Source organism: Stegostoma tigrinum, chromosome 16 (assembly GCF_030684315.1).
Source record: "Stegostoma tigrinum isolate sSteTig4 chromosome 16, sSteTig4.hap1, whole genome shotgun sequence".
Classification (NCBI taxonomy): domain Eukaryota; kingdom Metazoa; phylum Chordata; class Chondrichthyes; order Orectolobiformes; family Stegostomatidae; genus Stegostoma; species Stegostoma tigrinum.
This window is the reverse complement of record NC_081369.1, coordinates 30,497,031-30,508,227: the sequence shown is the minus strand read 5'-3', so window position 1 is coordinate 30,508,227 and position 11,197 is coordinate 30,497,031.

Below are 11,197 nucleotides of genomic sequence, written 5' to 3'. Positions count from 1 at the left end.
TAAACTTTTGCTCTTTTGTTAAAAGTACATTAGAGACATCATGTGAATTTGTTTTGCATACCATGGAAGTCAGTCACTTAAAAAAAACTGAGTCTATGATTTGTTCTGACTTGTTAAGTGCTACTGTCAGGTGGAACATAAACAAGTTGCTGGAAAACCTAAGGAGGTCTGGCAGCATCTGTGAAGAAAAAAAGTCAGACATAACATTTCGGATATGGTGACCCTTACTCAGAACCTTCAGAGGAAGGGTAATTGAACCCGAAATGTAAACTCTTATTTTTACTTCACAGACGCTGCCAGATCTGCTGAGGTTTTCCAGCAACTTCTATTTTTGTTACTATCAACTGGGATGTCAGCAACATACAGAACGTTTCTATTTAGGCTATAAGCACAATTTTGGGGCAATGCTCCAGAGATAACTGAATGAAAAACTGTAAGACCCCTTACTAGAACTTCCACTTTTAAAAAAAGTGTTTATATTTCTCAACCCAATTGAAATGATACTAACTTCACACATCAGCATAATATATGAATTCATAAAATGTAAGAATTCTCACTTCAACAGATAAAGTCCAGCTTCAGGCAGACAATTATTTATTTATATAATGTCAATTAACAGATAGCTCTCATATATGGACCCATTCCCTACATTCCAGATGGTGCTTTTAATATCAGTAAATAGATATTCAACTTTTCATTAGACTGTTATCTTGTCTGGCATACAGATTCCTTCTGTTATATGCAATCCTTACTTACCACCTCAAAACCCCTCTCAAAGATGTTTTTGTGTTTGTGGACTTTCATGCTTTTCATAACTAATAATTAATTTACCAAACATCTTTAGTGATGGATTAAAAAGCTGAACAAAAAGGTTGTAGAGTCTTCCCACCATTTAGAAGTTTCAAATTAAAATTATTAAATTTTCATTTAGGGGATGAGATTGGTTCAAACATCCTAAGAGAATGTGATTCTTCCAGTTAATAATCTTTATGATCTCCAAAATGTCTGATGCTGTACAGTCCAATAACTTTAAGGAAATATTAATTCCCAGGTAACCTACATAGATGAATCATGTGATTTCATATTAAGACTTTTATTCTGAAACAAACTAAAAACCAATTAAATATTATTTGGACAATATATTAATCTAGAGAAAAAGTCCTCATTAACTTCAAGTTATATTGCACAGAGAAAGGGGAAATATAGTTGTGTTTAAAATCTAAGCTCCTCCTGGATTGGCCCACAAAAGGAGCATGCTATCTCTGAAACAAAATCCCCTTCACTCAATCTGGAGCATAATCAAATGGACTTCTGGTAAAAGAGCACACTCCAGCAAATTCTTCGTCTTCAACTCTCCACAAACCTCAATTCATTGAGCTCAGAAACAATTACCAGCACTGTTCAGCACCAGTTCTGAGGAAGGGTCACCCGACCTGAAACGTTAACTCTTCTTTTTTCCTTCACAGATGCTGCCAGGTCTTTTCCAGCAACTTTGCTTTTGTTATCACTAGCACTGTGCCTGGTGATTAACCTACAACATTTCTTCTGACTGGAGTAGAAGCACCAGTTTGTGGTATTCCTTCCAAAATACACTGACTCAGTTTGCATGCAACAAAGCCATCTGGTGTCTGCTGTATGCCAAAGTGTTTAGACCTTACCTTTTAGTAAGTATTAAGTATTGACCCACAACCCCAAGGAAACTAAATCACATAGGCAAGTAGATTGCATAAAAAAGTGATAACGCTTTCTTCAAACTACTCCATTATAGCTCGATTTAAAAGGACACCCTACAGAAGTCTTAATTCCGCTATTTATAACACTTATAACCATAGCAGGCAAAATCTAATTTATCATTCTCTGAAAGTGACATCAACTCCTGTTAGCTTTTGTAGGAATGAAAATAATCAACTGTAATCAGAGATCATCCAAGAACACTTCAGATGCTGTTGAGCCTTTTGTAAAGTGAGATAATTGTTGTGATGGCGAAACACAACTAATTAGCACACAGCAAGATTCTATAAAACAATGAGAAAAGGCCAGTTGATCAGTTTGCGATATTGAAAGTTACATGTTAGCCAGGACATGCCACACAATGCCTGCTTAAGGGCAGGTGGTGCCTCAATGTAATGTGCCCTCAAAGTAGCCATCACTCCTCAATGACAACGTAATTTTTCTCTTCAGGACTCTAGAATAGGACTTGAATTTTCTGACTCAGAAAATGCTTTTATATAGTAACTTCTACAACTGCAACACGTCCCAAAATAGACCAGTACTTGGACAGTTTGTTGTAATGTAAGGAAGTGCTGGCAGATTTGCAGACAGCATGATCCACAAACACAGCCCTGAAAACAAAGTGTGGAGCTGGATGAACACAGCAGGCCAAGCAGCATCTCAGGAGCACAAAAGCTGACGTTTCGGGCCTAGACCCTTCATCAGAGAGAGGGATGGGGAGAGGGTTCTGGAATAAATAGGAAGAGAGGGGGAGGCGGACCGAAGATGGAGAGAAAAGAAGATAGGTGGAGAGGAGAGTGTAGGTGGGGAGGTAGGGAGGGGATAGGTCAGTCCAGGGAAGATGGATAGGTCAAGGAGGTGGGATATGGTTAGGGGGTAGGAGATGGAGGTGCTTCTTGGGGTGGGAGGAAGGGATGGGTGAGAGGAAGAACAGATTAGGGAGGCAGAGACAGGCTGGGCTGGTTTTGGGATGCAGTGGGGGGAGGGGATGAGCTGGGCTGGTTGTGTGATCCAGTGGGGGGAGGGGATGAACTGGGCTGGTTGTGGGATGCGGTGGGAGAAGGGGAGATTTTGAAGCTGGTGAAGTCCACATTGCGACCAATGGGCTGCAGGTTTCCCAAGCGGAATATGAGTTGCTGTTCCTGCAACCTTCGGGTGGCATCCTTGTGGCACTACAGGAGGCCCATGATGGAGATGTCATCTGAAGAATGGGAGGGGGAGTTAAAATGGTTCGTGATTGGGAGGTGCAGTTGTTTATTGCGAACCGAGCGGAGGTGTTCTGCAAAGCGGTCCCCAAGCCTCCGCTTGGTTTCCCCAATGTAGAGGAAGCCACACACGGTACAAAAGGGTGGCGCAGTGGTAGTATGGCACACTGACCTCTACATCGCCGAGGCCAAACGCCAACTCTCCGACACCTCCTCCTACCACCCTCTTGATCATGACCCCACCCCCGAGTACCAAACCATCAACTCCAACATCATTCATGACCTCATCACCTCAGGGGACTTCCCACCCACAGCCTCCAACCTTATTATTCCCCAACCCTGCACGGCCCATTTCTATCTCCTTCCCAAAATCCACAAACCTGCCTGCCCTGGTCAACCCATTGTCGCAGCCTGTTCCTGCCCCACCGAACTCATCTCCACCTATCTGGACTCCATTTTCTCCCCTTTGGTCCAGGAACTCCCTACCTACGTCCGTGACACCACCCTCGCCCTCCACCTCCTCAAGAACTTCCAATTCCCTGGCCCCCAACACCTCATTTTCACCATGGACGTCCAGTCCCTATACACCTGTATTCCTCATGCAGATGGCCTCATCCGCCTAGCCGAACTCCTCCTCACCCTCAACATCTTTCGAATCCTCCCACTTCCTACAGACAAAGGGGGTGGCCATGGGTACCCAGAGGAGCTTGAACAGTTCATCCACTTCACCAACACCTTCCACCCCAACCTCAAGTTCACCTGGGACATCTCCAACACATCCTTCACCTTCCTGGACCTCTCAATCTCCATCTCAGGCAACCAGCTAGTTACTGATGTCCAATTCAAGCCCAACGACTCCCACAGCTACCTAGAATACACCTCCTCCCACCCACCCTCCTGCAAAAATGCCATCCCCTATTCCCAATTCCTCCGCCGCATCTGCTCCCAGGATGAGGCATTCCACTCCCGCACATCCCAGATGTCCATGTTCTTCAAGGACCGCAACTTTCCCCCCACAGTGGTCAAGAACGCCCTTGACCACGTCTCCCGCATTTCCCACAACACATCCCTCACACCCCACCCCCGCCACAACCGCCCAAAGAGGAACCCCCTCGTTCTCACACACCAGCCCACCACCCCCGGATACAACGCATCATCCTCTAACACTTCCGCCATCTACAATCCAACCCCACGACCCAAGACATTTTTCCAGCCCCACCCTTGTCTGCCTTCCGGAGAGACCACTCTCTCCGCGACTCCCTTGTTCGCTCCACACTGCCCTCCAACCCCACCACACCCGGCACCTTCCCCCGCAACTGCAGGAAGTGCTACACATGCCCCCACACCTCCTCCCTCACCCCCATCCCAGGCCCCAAGATGACTTTCCATATTAAGCAGAGGTTCACCTGCACATCCGCCAATGTGGTATACTTATCCATTGTACCCGGTGTGGCTTCCTCTACATTGGGGAAACCAAGAGGAGGCTTGGGGACCGCTTTGCAGAACACCTCCGTTTGGTTCGCAATAAACAACTGCACCTCCCAGTCGCGAACCATTTTAACTCCCCCTCCCATTCTTCAGATGACATGTCCATCATGGGCCTCCTGCACTGCCACAATGATGCCACCCGAAGGTTGCAGTAACAGCAACTCATATTCCGCTTGGGAACCCTGCAGCCCAATGGTATCAATGTGGACTTCACCAGCTTCAAAATCTCCCCTTCCCCCACCACATCCCACAACCAGCCCAGTTCGTCCCCTCCCCCCACTGCATCACACAACCAGCCCAGCTCATCCCCTCCCCCCACTGCATCCCAAAACCAGCCCAGCCTGTCTCTGCTTCCCTAACCTGTTCTTCCTCTCACCCATCCCTTCCTCCCATCTCAAGCCGCATCTCCATTTCCTACCTACTAACGTCATCCCACCACCTTGACCTGTCCGTCTTCCCTGGACTGACCTATTCCCTCTCTACCTCCCCACCTATCTTCTTTTCTCTCCATCTTTGGTCCGCCTCCCCCTCTCCGATGATGGATCTAGGCCGAAAGCGTCAGCTTTTGTGCTCCTGAGATGCTGCTTGGCCTGCTGTGTTCATCCAGCTCCACACTTTGTTATCTTGGATTTTTCAGCATCTGCAGTTCCCTTTATCTCCAACACAGCCCTGCACTCTGTTTTAGTACAATGAAGGCAAAATACCTTTGATGCTGTGCATCCACATAAAACCAGAAAATGCACAAACTCATATCTTACGAAGCTTCCAATCCATGATGCACCAGCTCCAGTGCCTTTGGGACATTCTACACCCGAACTATGATGGGGCCAGAGCTTCCGTGAAGTCTGTAACCAGGGAAGTGGAAAGGGCTTGAGTAATAGGAACAAAGAATCAACTTTGGAAAAATGTGGCATGCATAAATGAAGAGAGAAAGGAAATGGAGCTGTACACGAAATGATAAACAGACTATTACAGGAATCAATTCGGTATAAATCTAAGTGTAAATCAACAAACACAGTTAGAGGTTACAAAGGATAAAAAGGACAAGACTAAAGACTGGGAATGCACATAAACGAACGAATAGCTCCAGAATGACAGATCGTGACCTGAACAGACATTTAGGAAGGGCAAGAAGCCAGGAAAGCTGGATTGATTCTTCTAATTATTCAATATTCACTCAATAGAGTGGGGTGATTCAAATTTAGGAAATCAGGACGAAGTGATTTAGGTCAGGATCAGAAATGATAAGTCACTTGTGGGAGTTGTGTACATGCCTCAACTTTCCCTGAACCCAGAAGCCATTAACTGCTGAACAGTGATTTTTTTTATTATGTGTGACTTCTGTCATTGATGTAAGCACCATGGTGGGGCAACTTCTAAAACCTCATTGCATCGAGTTTTGAGAAGATTTGTAGCTCAGGTTGAGGTTCTGGATGTGAGTTTGCTCGCTGAGCTGGAAGGTTCGTTTTCAGACGTTTCGTCACCATTCTAGGTAACATCATCAGTGAGCCTCCAACGAGGCGCTGGTGTTATGTCCCGCTTTCTATTTATCTGTTTAGGTTTCCTTGGATTGGTGATGTCATTTTAAATAACACCAGCGCGTCGGAGGCTCACTGATGATGTTACCTAGAATGGTGACGAAACGTCTGAAAACTAACCTTCCAGCTCAGCGAGCAAACTCACATCCGGAACCTCATTGTATTTTTCTTGTAAAAGCCCTGAGAGAATAAATTTCTATTCTAAAGACATAACAACAGATACTGAAGGGGATATTTCAGAATACACAACAGTTACACTGCATGGTGGGGGGAAAATCCAAGTAGAGTACCCACCATCCATGGTTAACTAAAATAGTTAAAGATAAAACCAACTTAAAATTTCAATGGCACAAAGATCACAAGATTGGGCAGAATACAAAAAAAGTTAAAAAGATTTTAAAAGAATTTGAAAGGAAGTTAACTAAAAACAGGAACAGATTCTTATAGATGTTTGTAAAAAAAAATTGAGATTCATTTTCTGTAAAACCAATGCACTCAAAGATAGTAGCAAAAGAAAGTGTGGAGGTGTCAGATGAATTGAACATTATTTTACATTGGCCTTCACTAAATAGAATACAGGAAAATCCCAGGAATAGCAGTAAATTAGATAATAGGAGGGAAGGAAGGAAGGAACTGATGAAAATAATCAGCAGGGAGGTGATATTGACCAAATTGTTGACACAAGCTGACAAATCCTCAGGTCCTGATGGGCTTTACCCTAGGATCTTAAAAGACGTGGCTAGAGAGATTGCTAATACACAAATTTTAATTCTTCAAAATTCACAAGATTCAGGCAAGGTTCCTTCAGATTAGGAATACACAAATACAGGCTAGTGTAGGGAAGATATTAGAGCAGGGCACTTTAAAAATTCAATGTAGTCAGAGTCAACATAATTTTGTGGAAGGACAACTGTTGTAAACAAAGTTGCTGAAGTTCTTGAGGAATTAAACAGCTATGAATAAAAAGAAAAAGATGTTTTGTACTTGGATTTCCAGAAGACATTTGATAAGATGTCATAAAGATTACTAGCTGCAATAGATTCGTTAACACCAATGCTCTGATGGTGACTGCTGACTGCACATTCTGCCAAATATTTCCAAGTACCTGTGTGCATGGTATTAAGCCTACTTTTAAAATGAGTTCTGTTTTCACATTTTTTCTAACCCAATATACTCCTAAAATTTTTATTGGGTACTTGTCATTTTGTTAAAAAAAGATATTTCAGAGTGCACGTCTTCCTGGGCACCAGCAAGCATAGCCTATTAAGCTGAATGAAAACTTTAGGCAGAAATGGGTTATTTTCTAGTTTTGTACAACCCTTTACAATTTATATAAATGACTTAGACATAGGGACTGAAGGTATGGTTCCTACATTTGCAGATGACACAAGGTTTGGTAGAAAAGTAACTCTGGAATGGGACAAGAGGCTGTAAAGGAGTAAGGTGAATGGGTAAAGAACTGGCAAAAGGAACATTATGGAAAAATATCAATTCTGACAGGAGAAAATGCCTATTATTTAAATGGAGAGAGACAGAAGGAACTGGTGTCCTAGTGTGAGAATCACAGTTATACGCAAACTCTACAAGTAATTAGGAGTGCCAATAGCATGTTGTTTCAAGAAACTGAACACAGACCAAGGTGGTTACAATTCAGTATTACAGGGCAATGGCAAAACTACATTTGTGTGTGTTGTCCACAGCATTGCTCTCCTTACTTAAAAGATAAAGCTATTAGAATGGGTGGGCCGTCTGAGAAAAAAGTGGTATAGGCTGTGTTGAATAAGGGTCAACTGACCTGAAATGATAATTCTGATTTTTCCTACACAGATGCTGCCACACCTGCTGAGCTTTTTCAGCGACTTTGTTTTTGTTGTATAGGTTAGGCTTGTATTCAATGCAGTTTCAAAGACTGGAGAGGTAGCTTACTGCAACATCCTGAGGGGTTTTGACAGGGTGGATGTGGAAAAAGCTTTTTCCTGTATGCAGGAACACAAAAGTACAGGTCACTGATTTTTTTCCTTTCTAGCATCTTGAGTCTTTTGGAACTCTTCTTTGAAAGGAAGTGGAAGCAGAGTATAGGAATTCTTTTTAAAAGACAGGGTCGATAGATTCTTAATAAACAAGGGGCTGAAAGGTTATTAATGTAGGCTGGGATGTGGAGTAATCAGACCTGTCAAAAACATCTTATTGGTGGTGCAAGCTGGAAGGACTGAGTAACCTATTCCTATTGCCAATTTGTATGATTCAGGGCAGTGAAATTTAATCATTAAAGCAAATTCTGAAGTAATGACAAATATTAGCTTGAATGCTGGGGAGATTCCATTTTGAAAGGCAGGAAAAAACAAACACGAGTTATGCAGCACAGTAGTAGACCCTTCAGTCCAACTTGCCCATCCAACCAAATATCCTAAACTGATCTAATCTGACAGCATTTGGCCCATATCCCTGTAAACTGTACCTGTTCATGCACCTATCTGGATGTCTTTTAAATAGCCTTATTGTACACACCTCCTCTTCCTCTGGCAGTTCATTCCATATACCCACCACCCTCTAAAGGAAAAAGTTGCCCCTCAGGTTCATTTCAAATCAATCTCTTCTCACCTTACCTGTATCCTCTAGTTTTGGACTTTTACCCTGGGAAAATTGATCTTGACTATTCAGCCCATTCAAGCCCCTCATAACTTTATAAACCTCTCTAAGATCACCACTCAGCCTCCACTGCTCCAGGGAATAAAGCACTGGTCTATTCAGCCTCTCTCAATAACAAACCCTCCTGTTCCTGACAATATTCTCCTGTGTTTGACCAAAGCTCAAACCTCTGGAATGGAACTTAAACCCACAATCTTATGTGCATGGGCTCCTATGAAGTTCAAAGAAAATTGTTAGCCATAACTATTTCCACTAAGTAGTAACAGTCACAGGATGGAAAATATTAGGCTTTTCAAATACCAAACCGTGATTAGAAATATCCATCAAAACAAATACAAAATCAAATGGGCAGCAGTATATTGTAAACATTGTCAAGCAATTTCTATGAGGAAATATAATTTTTTTAATTAAGCATAGAACTATGAATTGCTGAAAGCACATTTCAAACTTTTGCACAAAATAATTCGAAGTTGGGTGCACGCTTCCAGTTCAATTCACATCAGGTGGTCTCAAACCAACCACAAATGTCCACTTCTTTTACCTCTCCCATTCCTCCCCTTCTAAGTTCCAGTCTGTATCTCAGGTCAATGCCAGAGGTATCAATAATTTCTCCTCTTGCTCAACTCTCCCTACACAGGGTTTGAGTAGATTTGTAGCTCCGGTTGTGGGTGTTGAGGTTGGTTGGCCCGCCAAACTGGTGCGATGTTTCGCAGGCGTTTCGTTACTAAGCTTGGTAACATCCTCAGTGTTGTCTCTGATAAAGTGTCAGTGTGTTTTCCCACCTGGTTTTTAAACTCTAGGGTCCGTTGTGATGGATTGCCTCATTCCGGGTTTCCTCCGTAGTGGAATGTATACGGGGTCGAGTTCAACGTGCTTATTAATAACCTGCTTCATAGAGTGCCATGCTTCCAGGAATTATCATGCTTATCTTTGCCTAGCCTGTCCCAGGATCTTGGTGTTTTGTCCCAGTAAAAGTCATGGCTCTCCTCATCCATGTGGATTGAGATGAGTGAGTATTGGTCATTTTTTTTGTAGCTGAATGGTGTTCATGTACTCTTGTTGTTAGCTTCCTTCCTGTTTGTCCGATGTAGTGTTTCACTCAGTCTCTGCAGTGGATCTTATAGATGACATTGGTCCTGTCCGTGGCAGGGAGTGGGTCTTTAGTTCAGATGAACACTTGTCATGAGGTTGATGAGGGTTGTGTGCCCATCTGATGCCCAGTGGTCGTAAAAGTCTTGTAGTGAGTTCTGACATGTTCCTGATGTCGGCTAATGTGATGAGTGTTGTCGGGGTGTGTAGGATCTTTCTGAAGTTGTTCCTGTAGGCATCTCCTAATCCAGTTCTTTGGATATCCATTACCCTTGAACACTTGGAAGAAGTACTCTTCCTCCTGTTGGCTTAGTTCCATGCTGCCATGGACAGGACCAATTCATCTACAAGATCCCCTGCAGAGACTGCGAGAAACACTACATCGGACAAACAGGAAAGAAACTAACGACAAGAGTACATGAACACTAACTGGCTACAAAAAGACACGACCAATACTCACTCATCTCAATCCACATGGACAAGGAGAACCACGTGGTTCGACTGGGGCTACACCAAGATCCTGGGACAGATTAGGCAGAGATAAGCATGAGAATTCCTGGAAGCATGGCACTCCATGAAGCAGGCTACTAACAAACACATTGAACTTGACCCCATATACATTCCACTACGGAGGAAACACAGAAGTGAGGCAACCATCACAACAGACCCCAGAGTTTAAAAACCAGGCGGGAAATCACACCAACGCTTCAGAGGCTGCACTGAGGATGTTCCCAAACACGGTAACAAAACGTGTGCAGAACAACAAACCAGCTCGGCAAGCCAACCAACCTCAATCTCCTTATGTATTTTCAAGCAGCAGTTAAAACAGTCCCACTGATCTAGGTTGTCACATGATATACTGTGAAATAAGTCACAGCATTTTCAAAGTACATTTCATTTATAAATAACTTGGAATTTACTAACATAAAGGTGTATAGATTAATGAATGTAGCTACGCTGCATATTCATGATTATGTAGAATCCACATTTCAATAGCTGTAGAATCATGTTCCACTTTTGTGGGTGGTGAGCTCCTTAGCCTGCAACATACTTGGGGGTTAATATTTTTTGAAAGGTTTGATCCCAGTCAACTGTGATATGTTTCTTTACCACTATAGTGCAAATTTGCACACAGCCTCAAATACTCAACTGGTTTTTATTACAATAAGATAAATGGAACATGACTCTGAAGTTTGCCAATGTCAATTTCTGATTTCTATTTATTCAGTCAAGAAAGACTATAACCCCTGTTCCAAGATATTGGAAACCAGCTCTTTATACGCTAAATCCATTTTCACCCAACCATCAAGACATTTTCTTTAAAATTAATTAGTATACCATAAGTACTGTGCAAAATAGTTTGTTTTCAACATGAAGTTGATACTAATTACATTGTCTGACCAGGAGGAAACTACATGCAGAAAAGGCTTTTCATGGTCTGACTCTGCAAACTTTTCCCCTGTGCAGTGTTTTTCTTTTAGTTAAAAAAAACGCTCA